Source organism: Nicotiana sylvestris, chromosome 1 (assembly GCF_000393655.2).
Source record: "Nicotiana sylvestris chromosome 1, ASM39365v2, whole genome shotgun sequence".
NCBI lineage: Eukaryota > Viridiplantae > Streptophyta > Magnoliopsida > Solanales > Solanaceae > Nicotiana > Nicotiana sylvestris.
The window spans coordinates 5,845,451-5,865,884 of record NC_091057.1 but is presented as its reverse complement, the minus strand read 5'-3'; the positions used below and the strand labels follow the sequence as shown (position 1 = coordinate 5,865,884).

Here is a 20,434-nt window from a genome sequence, read left to right as displayed (position 1 = left end):
TTCATTGCTAATTAATGTTAAAATGTGAATTTCTTAATCTGTATAAAAACAACCAAAAAATTACTTATTCTGGATCGGAGAGAGTACCAAATAATAAAGAATCCTAACCAAAAAAAAAAAAAATTGTGTGTGAGATTTAAGGCAAAAAAAAAAATAATCAAAAAGATCTCCTAAACCTAAAAGATATTAACTACAAAATTGTTATGAATAGAATTCTATTTAGAGTGATTTTACTTTGTGGCTAAGTCATTTTTCTTCTATAAATAGAGGGGTCTTATCCCATTGTAAATCATCCCATATCAATAAGAATTCTCTCCCTCTACTATTATTTGTAATATTGTTCTTCTTCTTTTATTGTTTCATAACAAAAATAAATATATTTTATATTCCATCATAGGGAGTTGAACGTAGGGGCGAAAACTTAGGCTAGGAAGAATTTTTTTAACTACAAAAAAAAGATCTTCAAAACTTTAAGGGGTCGTTTGGTATGAGGTATAAGAAGGTGTAAGGGTGATATGAAAATTTAATACTATCTTAATATTCTGTTTGGTGAGCAAACCAGATATAAATTATCTCGGTGTTAATTTTAACACTGGATAACTTATACCTTATAGAAGGTGGGATAATTAGCACCGATACAACTTATACCTTCTTCTTAGAAATTATGCAATTGTCATTCTTAATACAACATAAGAAACAATGAATAAACAACAATCCCAGCATAACTTATCTCAATATGACTTATACCGATATAACTTATATCGGTATAAATCACATTCCAACAAACAATCCCTAAAGGTATTAACTACTCCAACGTAGGGAGTAGAATGAATAGGAAAAAAATTAGGCAAATTTTGTATTAACTTTCCTGGGTTGTTAATAATAGAAGAAAAATTAAATAACTTTCCTAAATTTGAGGAGAATTAATTAAATAATTATTTCTAAACATTAATAAAATACTCAAATTACTATTTTGTTTAATGTGAACTCTATATTTTAAAGGGTAAAAAAGCTGAACAATATTTTGCTAAGGGTTTTCGTGCTTTCAATATAGTATAGATAGATATGCCCTTATTTTAACAGAAGTGCCATGTGACAATCTTAAAACCATCCGGTTAATTTTATAATGGGTCCGACCCAACCCATTACCCAACCCGACCCTAACCCTTCTCTAAAATATGATCTGTCGCCGACATTTGGTTAATTTTCCCCTTTTCTTTTTACCCCTCGAACCTCTAAGAGATCGGCGTTACTGCTAACTCCAGTCTACCGATTTCATATAATTTTTGTGTAAAGGTCAGTCGTTTCTTCATTATACTGGTTGATTTTAGTATTTATTGATCTATTTTGCCGATTACTTGTTATATTATTCTTATTTTGTGGTCTAGGGTTTCAGTTTGGACAAGATCTAAGCTTTATCCTTCATTTTTATGTAAATACTTTATAGTCTTTCTTCTTGTAGTTGTTGCATGTTTCAGTTTTGAGGTGGTCCCGATTTGTAGTTGTTGCATGTTGTGGGTATATATCAAGGTGGATTTATTGTCTTCTGGTTTAGGGCTTTATCTCAGCGGTGGTTTTTCTGTGATGTTGACTAAGATTCAGTGTACGACCCTTGAATGCAATTGCTTCATTAAATTATTACGGTGGTTGGATTTTATTGCACATTTGCTCTCTTTGTCAATGTTTTATGAAGGGGTGGCCCATAAACTGAACTTTTTTGTGGATCCTTTTGTACATGTTGTATTTCTTTATTCATGGGACCCTATGTGTCACATGTCATTTTCTGCCTATTTTTATTCATCTTTTTTTTACTTTCTACATTCTTCACAGCATTTTTATTTATTTTCTGTCTATATGTTTTTTTACTGTATGATAACCATTCTTATTTGCTATATATTAGATTATCGGAGATGGTCTTAGTTGATTTAATATTCAATTATGAAGGTGCATGGGTTACACATCCTGAAGTTGGGTACACAAAGAATAAACTGCACACTTTGTCAGGGTATGATTCAGACTTGCTTTCTTATATAGATATAGAATCTGAATTCATAGTTGAGCTAGGGTTTTTAGGGGTTCAACAACTTATAGTTGCCGGACCTTCTAAATTGTATGAGGTTAAAGGGGATGTGGGGATTAGAAAGTTAACATCCTTGCTTTCTAATGAATATAATGTTGTGAACCTATATGTTGTGGATGAATCTGACCCCCTTATTGAGTGTATTCCCAAGATTGTTGATTATAGTGAATCATTTTAGATTTTAGATGAAGCTGGTACTGACTGTACCTTAAGTGAAATAGGTTCTAACTCTAGTTTTGATTCTGAGGGATGTGATTATGAAGAATTATGTTTACTCAAAACTCAAAAAAAAAGAGACATAACTGAGAATCTAAATGATTACAAGGAGATATATAAAGGCATGACCTTTAAGGACATACCAGAAGCTAGGAAGTTTATGAAGGTGTATGCTCTAGCCAACAAGAAAGTCTTAAAATTGAGGAAGAGTGACAAAAGGAGGGTTAGGTATAGATGCATTGTGGGTTGTCCCTTTCTTTGTTTAATATTCAAAGATGGTAATGCAGAGGTTACTGTAAAGACATTAGAGTCAGGACATAATTGTAGCACTGCATATGATAATAGTACTGCTGATTTCAATACCATTGCACATTACTTTAAGAGAAAGCTATAGGATAATCCTAAGTATAAGGTAAGGGAGATGGTACTTGATTTGAAAAGAATTTTTGAGTTAAATGTGAGTCATGAGAAGTGCAAGAGGGCAAAAAGAATGATATTGGAAACCTAAGATGGGAGTTTTGCAGATGAATACAACTGTCACGACCCTATCATTTATCGAATCAAAACAGGATAAACAAAACCAAGTTATGAAATCAGTAAAACACAGCATGACTGAGTACAGATATTAAGTCAAAACAGTGAGGAAGAGTAGTAAAAAGCCCCTAAGGGTCCAAACAGTTGGCACGAAGCCCAAATATGGCATTTAGCCCACAACATAGTAATACTTTCCAAAACACAATAGTATCAAATAGTTTTCAATCAAATACGCTACTTAATAGTCGTACGAGACAGACTAAGTCACAATCCCCAACCGTACACACCCCTACGCTCGTCATATAGCGTATGCGTCACCTCAAAGTAGTGAAACGATGTGAAATCTGGGGTTTCATACCCTTAGGACAACATTTATAATCATTACTTACCTCAAACCAGTCCAAACTCTAGCCCGTGATGCCTTTACCTCTCGAATCGTTCTCCAAATGCTCCGAATGTAACCAAAATCAGTATATTATCATCAATATACGCTAAAGGAACAAAGCCCAAGCGAATATAATAAAATTAACTCAAAAATCCCGAAATTGGCTCAAACCCGCCCCCCCAGCCCACGTCTCAGAATTCGATAAAAACTACAAAATTGGAAAACCCATTTGTTCACGAGTCTACCCATATCAAATTTACCAAAATCCGACATCAAATGGCCATCCAAATTCCCAAAATCAACTCTCCAAATCCTCTTTCATTTTCCCCAATTTCACCCCAAATTCCCAAATTAAATGATAAGAATAAAGACATAATAATGCGATTTAACCAAATTTGAGTGAAGAACACTTACCCCAATCAATCCTCTGAAAATTCCCTCCAAAATATCTTTTTCCCGAGCTCTCTAATGAATTTTGAAATTATGGATCAAAACCCTCGTTTTTGAACTTAAACATTCTGCCTAGGTGTTTTCTTTTCGCGAATGCAGTAGCTCCCTCGCGTTCGCGAAGTACAAGCTGCCTCAGACCAAATTCCCTTCTTTGCAAATGCGAGGTCCCACTTGCGAACGCGAAGACCACTCAGCTCGACCCTACGCAAACGCGAAACACCCCTCGCGAATGCGTAGCCTTAAACTCGTACACCTTTGCGAACGCGGGTCCTACATCGCGAACGTGGGTCCGACATCGCGAATGCGGGTACTACATCGCGAACGCGAAGAACAACTCAGCTGCCCCTCTCATTAACCCTTCGCGAACGCAAGAGCCCTCTCGCGAACTCGAAGAAGGAATTCTCTGCAACAAAATACCAGAAATCTACCAACTTCAAAAGCCAAGAATTGATCTGTTAACCACCCGAAACTCACCCGAGGCCCTCGAGACATCAACCAAACATGCCAACACATCCCATAACATCATTCAAACTTGTTCCAACCTTCGAAACGCTCAAAACAACATCAAAACATCAAATCACCATCGGATTCAAACCTAAGGATTTTCAAACTTCCGAATTCCGCAAACGACGCAAAAACCTATCAAACCTCATCCGAATTACGTGAAATTTTACGCACACGTCACAAATAACACAAAGGACCTACTCACTTTTTCGAAATTCCAATCCGACCCCGATATCAAGATTTTCACTTCCAACCAGAAAACGCCAAAAATTTCAATTTCGCCAATTCAAGCCTAATTCTACCACGGACCTCCAAAATACATTCCGATCACGCTCCTAAGTCCCAAATCACCTAACGAAGCTATCCGAACCATCAAAATTCACATCCGAGACCTTCTACCCATAAGTCAATATCCGGTTAACTTTTCCAACTTAAGCTTACTTAAAAGTGACTAAGTGTCTCATTCCTCTACAAAACCTCTTCGAACCCAAACCAAACAACACGATACGATGAAATACAGTTGAACAACACATAAAGAATAAGAAATAAGGGAAACCGAGCGGTAACTCATGAAACGACCGGCCGGGTCGTTACATCATCCGCCTCTTAAACAAATGTTCGTCCTCGAACGAGTCAAGAAACATACCTGAAGCCTCAAACAGGTGTGGGTATCTACTCCGCATCTACCGCTTGGTCTCCCAGGTAGACTCCTCCACGGGATGACCTCTCCACTGCATTTTCACTGAAGCTATATCCTTTAATCTCAACTTTCGGACCTGCCGCTCCAAAATAGCCATTGGCTCCACATCATAAGTCAAATCACCCTCTAACTGAACCGTACTGAAATCCAAAATATGAGACGAATCGCCAATATACTTTCGTAACATAGAAACATGAAATACCGGATGGACACTCGATAAGTTAGGTGGCAAGGCCAGCTCAAAAGCCACCTCCCCAATACTTTGAAGCACTTCAAAAGGCCGAATGAACCGAAGACTCAATTTACCCTTCTTCCCAAATCTCATAACACCCTTCATGGGTGAAACCTTCAACAGAACCTTCTCCCAACCATGTAGTGTCACACCTTCTATTTACCCGAAGGGGGATATAAGAGAGTTTTTCCAATTAAAGTGACAATAATCGAAATGAGATTATTTATTCAAATTCAGAGTCGCCACTTGGGATAATTTATGGTGTCCTAAGTTACCAGTTTAAAATCCCGAATCGAGGAAATTTGACTCTATTTTACAGTCCGCGAAACACAAAAATCCGGGTAAGGAGTTCCCGGATTTTCAAACCATCTCAATGACTGCTAAAGTTCCTAGAATCTGAAAGAAGTATTATTGCCAAGAAATATTACTGTCAAGAATTTTATCACAAGCAAAATTTCAGAAAAAGAAAGGAAATAATCATTAGCAAAAAAAACATGTTGAAAATCTGTGCTAACATTTAAATTACCCAAATGTCATAATTTGAAATTGAGATAGATAATTCCATTAATATAATGTCAAAATACCTTCATCCCTTCCATTTTTATTCTAGTTAAATAAAAGATTAAGACAAAGTGAGATTGAACCTTTGCAATTGCTGAAAATTTCTTAAAAATGGACTAAATGGGATGTTGACCGTGTCGCGACCCAAAATCCACTAAGGGTCGTGATGGCGCCGAACACCATTGTCAGGCAAACCAACACTAAATAACTAGTAATTTCTCGTTTTAGATATTTCTGAATTCACTTCTTTTATACATTTAAACAATAAAGAATAAATTTCACTGAATAATAATGATATCTTTAATAATTTCAAAATACTGACTACTCCCATAAACATCTCAGAACCCAGTGTCATAAGTGCATGAGCAATTACTAAGGAATCGAATAAAGTACAATAACTGTCTGAAATACAAATTGGAAATAAAGTAAATACAATATACTGAAAGAGACTATATTGGCTGCAGGTCGCCTCGAGAAATGCAACTCACCTAGTCCCCGTATCATCCATGCTGCTACGCCCAGTAGGCTACTAGGAATATATGTGCATATGCAACAAAAATGCATAGAAAATGTAGCATGAGTATGAAAACAATGTGTACTCACCAAATATCCTGTCTAATCTCGAAGAAGTAGAGACGAGAGACCGATTTCGACACTTGCTAGTGGTACAATAATATACCAAAACTGTAGTGAATTAATGATATACATAAAAAAATCTCTATAACTCAATAGCTTGGAGCTTGTAATCGATTCTTTTATTATTAGGAAACTTCCAGATTCATTTTCATCATTTAAGCACTTATCTCAAGCTAGGGAGAAAACAATTATCAACATCAATGAATTTCAAGGCAAGCAATACAAGCATGCGCAAATCATGCCGAGGTCGTACGACAGATCCAACAATATTTAAACTGTGCACTACCAGATGGTCAAATGGCGCGAACCATAGATGCATCTATTTAATTTACCGAGGCATTCGGCCCGTTCCACAATAGATAAACACATTCAAATAGTCAAATCAATAATTCATCAAGGAGCAAATATTCAGGAAAAAGCAAGTTTCTCTTTTAAAAGTCAAGAAATGACATCTAGCCTTATAGAATTTCATTTACACGTTCGATGTGTTTTAAGCATTTTTAAGTTTGTCAACAAGGTTGCAAGTATTACAAGTAAGAATGCTTTTGGGCCCTAAACTACCCGGACTTAAGCATAATAGTAGCTACGCACGGACTCTCGTCACCTCGTGCGTACGTAGCCCCCACAAATAGGAGCACATAACCAATTAACTCACCTATGGGGACAATTCCCTCTTACAAGGTTAGAAAGGAGACTCACCTCGCTCCGAAGATCCATAACCGGCATTCCACGCCCTTCCGAAGACTCGAATCGATGCTAAATGCTCCAAAACTAGCCAATAAGTATGAAAATCCATTAATATATGTTTAATTACTCATTAAAATCCAATTTATAAAAATTCCTAACCCCGATCAAAAAGTTGACAAAATTGCCCTCGGCCCACGGGCCCGTATTCCGAAATTTCTCAAAGATAAAGTTTACCCATGAAATCACGAACTCAAATATATAATTAACTCTTAATTTCATATCCAAAATCGTGGTCAAAATCTAAGAATACTAATTTTCTAGGTTTCCCCCCTTCAAACCCCTACTTTCTACAAATTACTATACTTTAATCCGCAATAAAACCATGTATTTAGCTTAAGAGAGGTGGGATTAACTTACCTTATGATTGATGGTGAAATCTCTCTCTTCAAAGGCTCTAGAATCGCCCAACCCAACTGAAAAAATGAGAGAAAACGAACCAATTTTGTTCTTTAAAGAACACTGCCCAGCCCGACCTCTCGCACCTGCGGTCACCTGGCTGCTTCTGCGGTTCCGCAGGTATGTTTCCCCAACCGCTTCTGTGGTCCTTCGCCAGGCTACCCTCTATGCTTCTGCGCTCCTTCTTTCGCAGGTGCGGTCCCGCTTTTGCAGTGACCTGACCGCATCTGCAGTCCTAACCTTCACACTTCACCACCACATCTGCGCCCTTTTGGCCGCTTTTGCGGCTCCGCACCTGCGGCCAAAACCTCACAAGTGCGGTTACACGAGATATCAGCTGCCTCAGCATTTCTTTCCAACCCCAATTCAATCCGTTAACCACCTGGAATCCACCCCGAGGCCCCCGAGGCCCCCGAGACCCCAACCAATCATGCCAACCAGTCCTAAAACATAATGCGGACCTGCTCGAGGCCTCAAATCACATCAAACAACGTCGAATTCACGAATCACACCCTAATCCGGACCTTATGAACTTTAGAACTTCAAACTTCTATATTCAATGCCAAAACCTATCAAATCATGTCGATTTAACCCAAATTTTTGCATACAAGTCATATTTGACATTATGGACCTGCTCCAACTTCCGGAATTGGAATCCGACCCCGATATCAAAAAGTCCACTTCCGATCAAACTTCTAAAAAACTTTCATATTTCTATCTTTAGCCAAATGACTCCAAAATGACCCACGAACCTCCGAATTCACTTCTGATCCCGCTCCCAACACCAGAATCACCATACTGAACTATTCCCAGACTCGAAATCCCAAACGGGTGTTGATAACACTAAAATACACTTCAACCCAAACTTATGAAATTCTTCCAAAATGCTAACTTCTAAAATAGGCGCCAAAATGCTCCCGGATCACCCAAAACCCGATCTGGACATACACCCAAGTCCAAAATCATCATACGAACCTGTTGGAACCTTCAAATCTCGATTCCAAGGCTGTTTACTCTAAAATCCAATATTGGTCAATTCTTTCAACTTAAAGCTTTCGAAATGAGAATTCTCTTTCCAAATCAACTCTGAACATCCCGGAATTCAATTTCGGCCGTGCGCACAAGTCATAATACCTGAAATGAAGCTACTCATGGCCCCAAATTATTGAATGACGCGCTAGAGCTCAAAACGACCGGTCGGGTCATTACATTCTCTCCCACTTAAACATACGTTTGTCCTCAAACGTGCTAAGAACTGCGTTGGAGTTGCCTGAAATCATAGTTAAAAACCTCGGGCACCTATCCGTACTACCACAACTCAGTTGAGCATATTAGCTTGATCAATTCTGAAGGTATTCCCTTTTATTCAAGCAAATAATCTTAGAGCCCAATTCCAACATCCGGAATTATCTGCCAGGCCTGCTTCCAATATATGAACATTGTATCAATTACTACATGAAGTACCATAACACGACTGCATGCCTTTGCTGAATTCTCAACATGCACCACCTCATCCACAGGACCATAATAATATTTTCTGATCATAATAACCAACATTCCCCTAATCTGATGCTCACCACGCACCTTAAGATACATTTAAGTCTTGTTCCAACTTTTACATTACTGCCACGACGAAAGAGATGTGAAGAATTCATAACCAATTGCCGAGCCGACAAACCGTTGAGTCTATACTCCTGACAAGAATCATTACCTTATTCTGAACCAAATAATGGTATTTTCTCTTCAATATACTTCATATAATCCGATCGCACTGATCCTAGATCCAATAACCTTGTCTCACCTAGTACAAACTGCTCAGGCAACAAGCCACCCCAGTTATGATCAAAAGTCTTATATGCTGCCACAATGTTCCAATAGGCTATCAATTCAAACATGATACATAAGGAAAACGAACTCTGGAAGGGGCTACTCAACTCACACAGCTAATACGAGTTTTCCTCAGAAAAATAGGAAACAAAACACATAAAAACAGATATAGGGAACTGTACTCAACATCACACTATTGCGGCGCACAACCTGATCCAAACAACATACCCATGGCAGCGTGGTGCCCATTCCACACATAAAATTCACATAAGGAGATACACACCGAGCTAGATTGCTCATTACAACAAAATACCGAATGTCGGTCACAAGTACGCTAAGTGCATAATACCATCCCTGGGGAGACATATAGTGCTATAAGTTACAAACTCAAGCACAACTGAGGTGCGATATACGATCTGAATCTCAAGAGCCATTCTACTCATATAACATCATCTCTACGTGGAACCTCAACATAGAAAAAATTCACCAAGCCATCTCACAACTCACACAACGCAATATATCATTACATGAAATAGCTGACGACGAAATAACACCCCGACTACTCTTCCATAAGGAGCGCATTGTTCAAATGAACACACCCGGCCTGATATAAAGCCCATATTCACATTTAAATACATCCACATACCTCAAGCTGATTCTGATCGCACTGAACTAGGCTAATAATCTTTCAAAGGTCCATAATCACCCCTTTTTCATAACACACAAGAACAACCATCATAACCGGAGTAATCATCCACAGTCCACAATCCAATAAACCCAGTGCCCTCCAGGCATCAATTCTTAATTTAACGACATCACTACAATCTTCATACTTGGTTTAACTCTTCAATCAATCAAGTGGCTACATGCCACACTTGTACAACTTTCCCGTGGGGCACACTCCCACAACCTTCCTGTCACGACCCAAACCAATGGGCCGCGACGGACACCCAGTACCTTACTTGACCGAGTACCAATGTAATGTACCTTTCTTATTAAATTATTATATACATGTGACATATGGGCCTAATAGGCTAACATAATCATTTATAAACTCAAACATAGGCCGACTGGGTTGTACAATTTTTCACATACACGACATATGTCTACAAGCCTTTAAGAGTACATAAGTGTCACAAAGGTTGGGATAGAGTCCCACCATACCAAACAATAGACGTCTAAATCATACTAACCAAATACGCAACTAGGAAGCAAATGGAGCGCACCAACATCTTCCGCTGAGCTGATAGCCTACTTGGAGGGCTCTCGACCTGTCTATCAGGACCTACGAGCATGAAACGCATCGTCCCCAGGCAAAAGGGACGTCAGTACGAATAATGTACCGAGTATGTAAGGCACATAAATAAATACATAGGAGATATGGAAGACATATGGAGTACATGACTCAACCCGTAAGTCTGAATAACTTTGTAAATCATAAATTATTTTCAGCGTCATGCATATGCGTATGAATATCATGTCGCGCATAAGTATATGTTTCATAACATCATCAGCCTCTGAGGGCATCCCATCATATCATATAGGCCTTTGTGGGCAAAGTCATAATCGTATACCAGCTGATCAGGTGGTGGTGCGTATATAACGCCATAACCATTCCCATATCCCATATACATATATATACATACATATATACGCGTATATAACGCCGTTTGAATACATACATATATATGCGTATATAACGACATTTGAATACATACCCATATATGCGTATATAACGCCGTTTGAATCATATTTCAGCCACTGTGGGCAACATCATCATCATATACCAGCTGATCAGGTGGTGGTGTGTATATAACGCCGTAGCCTTTTTCCCATATTCCATATACATATATATATACATATATACGCGTATATAATGCCGTTTGAGTCATGGGTTAATGTACATGTATAAATGCATGAAATGCATATGAAATACGATAACAAAATCTCTTGGTACGTCATAAGACCATTATACCTCTGATTAATATCATAAACTCATTTTACGTATTTTCTGAGACCCATGAACAGACGATGGAATAATAAGACATATGGAAATTTAAGAACATAGGCACTTCTAATACTTTTATGAATAGAGTCATTCATGAAATATGTGCATTTGCACGTTTCGTTCGTATCGTATAGATCATGCCAAAAGAAAGAAGCGATAGCCTTAACATACCTTTAAGGCCAACTATCTACTTGTATCCGTGAACAATCTCCTCCACGCCTGAATCATAATCATTTGACCCTCTGAAAAGGAAGGAAAGATCGGAGAGATGAGTAAAGGGTAGTCATTTCTTGCCTTCTTTGACGTTCCATATCTCTATGCATAACTTTTTTTTAATCCTGAACTCATCTGTAATTGAATTTTTTTTTTATCTGAGTTACTTCTACTACCTAATACCCTTCTTGGCAGCTTCTTTTTCTTTGGATTTTTAACATTTAAGGGATGACTTGTCTCCAAAGAAGCATAATCCAAAATTAAATCTCGAGAGATGTTGCCTTGTTGGCTAGGATTTGAGATTATCGGAAATACCAACTCATTGTCATCACTTTGTTGTAAAGGAAACATTACAAGAATTTCCAAACAATTCAACAGCTAGCTAGCCACTTCTGAGGATTCTCTCTCTAATACTTAGTAAGGGAGATGGCTATATTAAAAGGTGGAAGATATGGTTGTTTTGGATTTCTTTGATATCTTCCATGGGTCTCTGGAATACCATCAATCCCTTTTCTCAAAGTGATATGTTGATCATGCCACCTATTCTAATAAGTACATGAGTCACAATTTTTCTAAAGAAAAATTTGCCACGTTATGGCTTATCTAGACCCTTAATTAATCACCATATATTTTTTTTAATTATCTTGTTAATATCCCATTAAACCAATAATTAATTAATTACCCTTATAATTAAGAATTATCTCAAATTACTTAAAATTCTACTCATTTTTAATATACTTTATATATCATACTATCGCGGTCATATGGTATCTTGTATGGTACTAGTCCATAAGTATCGAGTATTATAGCTCGGACCAAATTTTATCCCAAAATGACAAATTTCGATCAACCTAATTTTCTTCAACTCGTTTGCCCTGTCACCTTCACGACTTTACTTATCACTTGTTATAAATATCATAAATACCTATAACCTAAAAAAATTAGTCTTGTCCTCATCTTAACGTACTACTATTACAATATTAAAATAATAAATCGTGGTACCATATAAAATCAATACATATACTATTATTTCATTAAAACGTACATATAAAAATACATATATTTTCTCAATTTTTAATTTTGCTAATCTCGTATAAAAAGTACAAAGTCTTTTACGCTTAAATCTTAAAATAATAATAAAAAAAATCCTTCTTTTCTTGCGAGAAAATAATTTCTATCTTTACAATAAAGAAAATTGAAAACAACTTGACTAACTTATCGACGACAATTTTTATTATAATTTCCAAGCCAATTACATCTTTAGGAAGAGAAGAAAATAAGACCACATCATGACCACATACGTGATTCCTCGACTTTATTCAAATAGTGCTTTCATGCTTATCTTAGTTGATTTAAAGTTCAGGAAAATTGAGCTCTACTTTTGGACTTCTTTTCATCAAGGACACACTTAAGTTTTTAATCCGCAGCTCTTTAAACTATTCCACACTAACATAATATCTAGCGGTATCAAAGTTGTTAACTTACAGGATCTCATAATAATAATGTCTTAAACACTCTATAACTTCCTAATAGACATATTGCCTTCGAACTCATGTGGATTTACTACGACACATCCAATTGCCAAGGTATGGGGTGTAACATCTATAAGAAAGGTACATTACATTGGTACTCGGTCAAGTAAGGTACTGGGTGCCCGTCGCGGCCCATCGGTTTGGGTCGTGACAAAAGTGGTATCAGAGCAGTTCTGTCCTAGGGAGTCTACAAGCCGTGTCTAGTAGAGTCTTGTGTATGGGTGTGTCGTGCACCACACTTATAAGCAGGAGGCTACAGGGCATTTAGGATTGTCACTCTTTCTTCTTACTCTAGATCGTGTGGTAGAGCTCACTTATAAGAATCCAAGTTCTGAAATTCTATTTTATTCGTAATAAGACGATGCCTACTTCCCGAAAGAAGGTTGGAAAGAGAGATTGTTGTGGAAAAGCTAAGTCAGAGGAATTGAATTTTTGTATGATGCCTATGATAAGTAAATGTGAGGTCTTTAGCAGATCATGGGTGTACTGAAAGGTACAAGTTTCCTGATAAGAAGCCTTAAGGCAATAATGCCTATCCATCTTTATGGTAAAAGACAATGGGAGATTAAGAAGATAAATATAGGTTTCAACAAGCAAGAGAAGCAAGATGAAGAAGGGTACGAGGCACCCAATTAATGAAGGCTAACAACGTTTGTAATTGAGGCAGAGGAACATTAGCCTTTTGAGTTATAGTCAATAGTAACAGAGGTATATACAATTGGTCGCACCCCTCCAGATATGCCCTATGGGGGTTAATAAAAATAGTATAAGAAGATATGATGGATGGATTGATTGCGTCAGTTGACATTTTCGAAGGATATTGACAATGTGTTAATAGATCTCTTTATGAGATGCCTAGATAGTGCACTCTAAAATAGTGCAGCCAGATATGAGTGCTACAAAGACATGAACTATAAGCCTTGAAGGGATAAATATTACCTTAATGTGGCTCGCGTCTCTAGTAAAACGAGAACGTTAAGCAACTTGAAGAGCCACTGGATGGAGCAAAGGAAAACTAAAAGCGAAAGAATGTCGTATTGAAGTTTCACAAGAAAAGGGATATGCAAAAATATTAGCAGGGAAATAAGAAGAGAGATAAGGAAGCATTATGAATAAGATGTGATACATGGATGACAATGGTAGATCAAAAGATGACAATATTACAAAATCTATAGTCAAGTGAAAAGAAAACGACAAGAAGTGACAGGCCTTGAGACAACAAAAGAGTATAGGCCATAAAGTCACATCCTCACTTCGAGAAATGAGTTCGTGACTCCAACGCAACTACCGGAAGGAAAAGTTAGACCCCAGAATAATAGAAATCAGTATGGGCTGGTGAACAAGATAAACTAAACATGAATCAGGGACAGAGTGATGGGATAATACTCGGCATCATGAGAGTTTCAGTTTCGTTTCGGCGATAATAGAATAGACAACAGAAGAAGATTCATGAGAAATTCAGAGGATGATCATTCAGGAAAATGCTTCCCTAAAGCAAGCAAGGTGAGCAAAGTTAAGCTTAAGGGACTATGTGTGTCAGTTACACTAAGTTCCACCCTCACGAGTAAGGAATTTCATTATCCTTGATACAAAAGAATTACCGCAAGGTGAGTAAGGGTCATCAGTAATGTGAGAAGAAGCCAATGATGAAGAGGTAAACCATCTATAGATAGATCGTTGTAGCACTAAATATTAGTACTTTCCTAAAGGAGGGAATGTAGAGTGGGGTGGCATTAAATCAGGATTAAGTGGTTCTAGAAATATGGAATGATAAAGGAAGAAGACGATAAAAAAAATGAGAAATGTATGAGGGTGCACTTATCCAAATGTTACAGATATGCTATGATTCCAGAACGTTATGTAAGCACGGCGTCAAAAAAAAAGTAACTGTTTCTGTACGAGATGTTATTGATAGAGAATGAGCCAGTACGTATGGTAAGTTAAGACAAGGAAATAACTCAAGAAAGATTATGCAGAACATGGATATGAGAGTGGGCCAACGAGTAATTAGTAGTTGATTCATGAAGAGCCTAGTCATGAGTAGACAAGAAGTTACAAACAAATCAGCATATCATGCAATATAAATATAGTAAACCCCAACATGGAGAATTCAACCTCGCAGTAGTGTCATTATAATACTTGAGATATATTCAAATAGGAGTTGGGGTAGTTAAAGGTATCGTATGAGTATTACGAGGATAAAAGAAAGTGCCACTAGGAAGGCAGTCAAAATATCAGTTTAGAAGCAACCCTACAAGCATAAGAGCAAAGAGGTAAGCAACTACGGATGATTATAGGCAAGGAAGGACATCAAAAGGTCCGTAATAAGCTCACAGCTTTACGAGAGTCAAGGGTTCTCCCTAATTACTACAACAAAAGACTAGCTGAAGAAATAAGGAAGAGGGCTTCAACCTAAGCACAACGACCTAAAGAGAAATGATCGTGTAACAACAGTCTCACAACAACATTGTAAGCACTCCAAAGGAAAGTATTACCTACCGTGGCTAATGAACGGGAAGTAAAATTAAAAGTAATATTCAAGATCATATGAGCTGCACGAAAATACTAGCATGCGTAGGAACTAAAATAAGCTAAGTATGCCTGCAACATGAAAGACCAGGAAAAGTAATAGCTGACTTTAAAGAAAGCTAAGACAGAACGAAAGGAATTATTCGATCAATGATCCCGAGTTGGTGACGTTATGAACGCACTTAAAAGTTTGGAGTTCTATACCTGCAGTATATACAGCCGTAGAAGATTCTGGTATACGTTAAAAGAAAGAATGGAGCCCAGGTCATAGATGAAGGATGGAATTGTTAAAGGATTTTATCATGAATATCCCGCAGCGCCTATGAAAGGCTAAAGTTATAAATAATACCAGAAGCCGCAGATCAGAAGATAGATTAAGCCTACATAAAGGCTGATCAGAAAGAAGAGAAAACTAAAGAGTTACATCGACTAAGTAAAACAGGAGTGGACCAAGAGAATTATAGACCTCAGGATCACTCGTAAATAGCAGAAGTACAAGAGAGATAGTACAGTAGCCATATTTTATAACGGCTCTACGATGAAGCCAACCAAAGAGTATCAGCCTCATAAGAAGTCAGTATGAAGCTCCCATCAGATTGTGTATGCACCAAAGGTGCAAGTATTATAATAGAGCTTCAGGTTGTAGAGATAAATTATACTTATGTGGAAGGAAAGTTACGGAAGAAACAGAAGATACGATGCAAGATAAGTAAGATAAAGAAAAAGAAGATACAAGATACTCAAGTACAAAAGGTCGTAAATAGTCTAGAGCTTAGATAGAGGTTTGGTTTTACTTTATTATACAGAGGAGACCCTAGCGAGAGTTTTGAAAATCTCAAAGAGTTAATATTCGAGGACGAATATTTCTAAAAGGGGGAAGGATGTTACACCCCATACCTTGGCAATTGGATGTGTCGTAGTAAATCCACATGAGTTCGAAAGGATTATGTCTATTAGGAAGTTATAGAGGGTTTAAGACATTATTATTATGAAATCCTGTAAGTTAACAACCTTGATACCGCTAGATATTATGTTAGTGTGGAATAGTTTAAAGAGCTGCCGATTAAAAACTTAAGTGTGTCCTTGATGAAAAGAAGTCCAAAAGTAGAGCTCAATTCTCCTGAACTTTAAATCAACTAAGATAAGCATGAAAGCACTATTTGAATAAAGTGGAGGAATCACGTATGTGGTTATGATGTGGTCTTATTTTCTTCTCTTCATAAAGATGTAATTGGCTTGGAAATTATAATAAAAATTGTCGTCGATAAGTTAGTCAAGTTATTTTCAATTTTCTTTATTGTAAAGATAGAAATTATTTTCTCGCAAAAAAAGAAGGATTTTTTTTTTATTATTTTAAGATTTAAGCGTAGAAGGCTTTGTACTCTTTATACGAGATTAGCAAAATTAAAAATTAAAAAAATATATGTATTTTTACATGGATGTTTTAACAAAATAATAGTATATGTATTGATTTTATATGGTACCACGATTTATTATTTTAATATTGTAATAGTAGTACGTTAAGATGAGGACAAGACTAATTTTTTTAGGTTATAGGTATTTATGATATTTATAACAAGTGATAAGTAAAGTCGTGAAGGTGACAGGGTAAACGAGTTGAAGAAAATGAGGTTGATCGAAATTTGTCATTTTGGGATAAAATTTGGTCCGAGCTATAATAGCCGATACTTATGGACTAGTACCATATAAGATACCATATGACCGCGATAGTATGATATATAAAGTATATTAAAAATGAGTAGAATTTTAAGTAATTTGAGATAATTCATTATAAGGGTAATTAATTAATTATTGGTTTAATGGGATATTAACAAGATAATTAAAAAAATTTGTGGTGATTAATTAAAGGTACCACCACAAATTTGTGGTTTAACGTGGCAGATTTTTCTTTAGAAAAATTGTGACTCATGTACTTATTAGAATAGGTGGCATGATCAACATATCACTTTGATATCACTTTGAGAAAAGGGATTGATGGCATTCCAGAGACCCATGGAAGATATCAAAGAAATCCAAAACAACCATATCTTCCACCTTTTAATATAGCCATCTCCCTTACTAAGTATTAGAGAGAGAATCCTCAGAAGTGGCTAGCTAGCTGTTGAATTGTTTGGAAATTATTTTTTGTAATGTTTCCTTTACAACAAAGTGATGATAATGAGTTGGTATTTCCGATAATCTCAAATCCTAGCCAACAAGGCAACATCTCTCAAGATTTAATTTTGGATTATGCTTCTTTGGAGACAAGTCATCCCTTAAATGTTAAAAATCCAAAGAAAAAGAAGCTGCCAAGAAGGGTATTAGGTAGTAGAAGTAACTCAGATAAAAAAAAAGATTCAATTACAGATGAGTTCAGGATTAAAAAAAAGTTATGCATAGAGATATGGAACGTCAAAGAAGGCAAGAAATGACTACCCTTTACTCATCTCTCCGATCTTTCCTTCCTTTTCAGAGGGTCAAATGATTATGATTCACGCGTGGAGGAGATTGTTCACGGATACAAGTAGATAGTTGGACTTAAAGGTATGTTAAAGCTATCCCTTCTTTCTTTTGGCATGATCTATACGATACGAACGAAACATGCAAATACACATATTTTATTAATGACTCTATTCATAAAAGTATTAGAAGTGCCTATGTTCTTAAATTTTCATACGTCTTATTATTCCATCGTCTGTTCATGGGTCTCAAAAAATACGTAAAATGAGTTTATGATATTAATCAGAGGTATAATGGTCTTATGACGTACCAAGAGATTTTGTTATCGTATTTCATATGCATTTCATATATTTATACATGTACATTAACCCATGACTCAGATAGCGTTATATACGCGTATATATGTATATATATGTATATGGAATATGGGAAAAAGGCTACGGCGTTATATACACACCACCACCTGATCAGCTGGTATATGATGATGATGTTGCCCACAGTGGCTGAAATATGATTCAAACGGCGTTATATACGCATATATGGGTATGTATTCAAATGTCGTTACATACGCATATATATGTATGTATTCAAACGGCGTTATATACGCGTATATATGTATGTATATATATGTATATGGGATATGGGAATGGTTATGGCGTTATATACGCACCACCACCTGATTAGCTGGTATACGATTATGACTTTGCCCACAAAGGCCGATATGATATGATGGGATGCCCTCAGAGGCTGATGATGTTATGAAACTTATACTTATGCGCGACATGATATTCATACGCATATGCATGACGCTGAAAATAATTTATGATTTACAAAGTTATTCAGACTTACGGGTTGAGTCATGTACTCCATATGTCTTCCATATCTCCTATGTATTTATTTATGTGCCTTACATACTCGGTACATTATTCGTACTGACGTCCCTTTTGCCTGGGGACGCTGCGTTTCATGCTCGCAGGTCCTGATAGACAGGTCGAGAGCCCTCCAAGTAGGCTATCAGCTCAGCGGAAGATGTTGGTGCGCTCCATTTGCTTCGGAGTTGCGTATTTGGTTAGTATGATTTAGACGTCTATTGTTTGATATGGCGGGACTCTATCCCGACCTTTGTGACACTTATGTACTCTTAGAGGCTTGTAGACATATGTCGTGTATGTGAAAAATTGTACGACCATGTCGGCCTATGTTTGAGTTTATAAATGATTATGTTAGCCTATTAGGCCCATATGTCACATGTATATAATGATGTAATAAGAAAGGTACATTACAATGGTACTCGGTCAAGTAAGGTACTGGGTGCCCGTCGCGGCCCATCGGTTTGGGTCGTGACACTTCCGTAACAGATAACAGGTCTGTACATCCAAACTACTAGCTATACTAACATTGAAAAATGATCAAGAATCCTTAACCAAGATGCAAGCCTTTTTCACAAAACACCAATCTCAGGTGACGCTGAAGACAATACCAACTTACTTTAAACATCGAAACTCCTTTCCTGCTCATCCGAGATCGTGACATCCCTTGTCAACACTGAACTGGAACCTTGATTCTCACTTCAAATTCCATACCACTCAATGCACCCAACATGCCAATATACGATAGAAAACGATTTTATCATAACTCCAGAACCACTAATAGATTAACACTTCATCATATAAAAACTTTTCACTTAAATCACTTCAGGAGAACCATAACAACACACAGGTGAATTCTCATAACCACAGAATATGCAAATCTATAAGTAGTGGTCCAAGCCACCATATCCCTTCCGGGATCCTCCTACACATAACAGGCCATAACAGTAGAATACTTCTGAATAATCATCAATTATGGCGGTCGACAAGCCTCACACGCACCGCCATCACTATGCCAATTCAACCATGGCTAACCAATTTATCTTCTTCTAATTCACCCTTAACTTTCCTTAGATATAATAATAGCTCCTTCCTTAAGTCACCAACCTGAATCCGCACTCACCTTGAGTGACCCCATTCCACGAGACCACCTTGTATCCAAACCTATGAATCGTTCCATACACTCCTTGCACACACATTCACATCTTCAACTGATACACCCATTCTAATAATTCCCTTATAATTCCAAGGTAAACATTCTGAGCCTATTATCATAAGCTACTACAAAAGCTTGATTCTTAACCATACTGCGGGCTTGAACCCTTAGGCACCACATTCTTGACCTTTGAATTCCCTAGGACCGTTATTGAGAGTCGCCCACTCTGACATGGTCCCGAATATAATCCACTGCAAGGTTCCACTTGCACTTGAACACCCATCTTGATGAAGCACCCAACTAATCACTTTCCTTGAAACCCGCATCTACACGCGACATAAATTCTGTACCCTTCCCCAAGTCTGAACATGAGTTGATAAGGCCAACTACAACACCTCT

At 37.2% G+C, this 20,434-nt stretch overlaps 1 long non-coding RNA gene across 1 annotated transcript; it reads left to right on the top strand.

Annotated features, from left to right (window-relative positions):
- The first annotated feature begins 17,546 nt into the window (after positions 1-17,546).
- LOC138878612 (uncharacterized) lies at positions 17,547-19,196 on the top strand. The gene is made up of 2 exons (XR_011402531.1): positions 17,547-18,094; positions 18,987-19,196. It is a non-coding gene; the product is annotated as an uncharacterized lncRNA (long non-coding RNA).
- Positions 19,197-20,434: the final 1,238 nt, after the last annotated feature.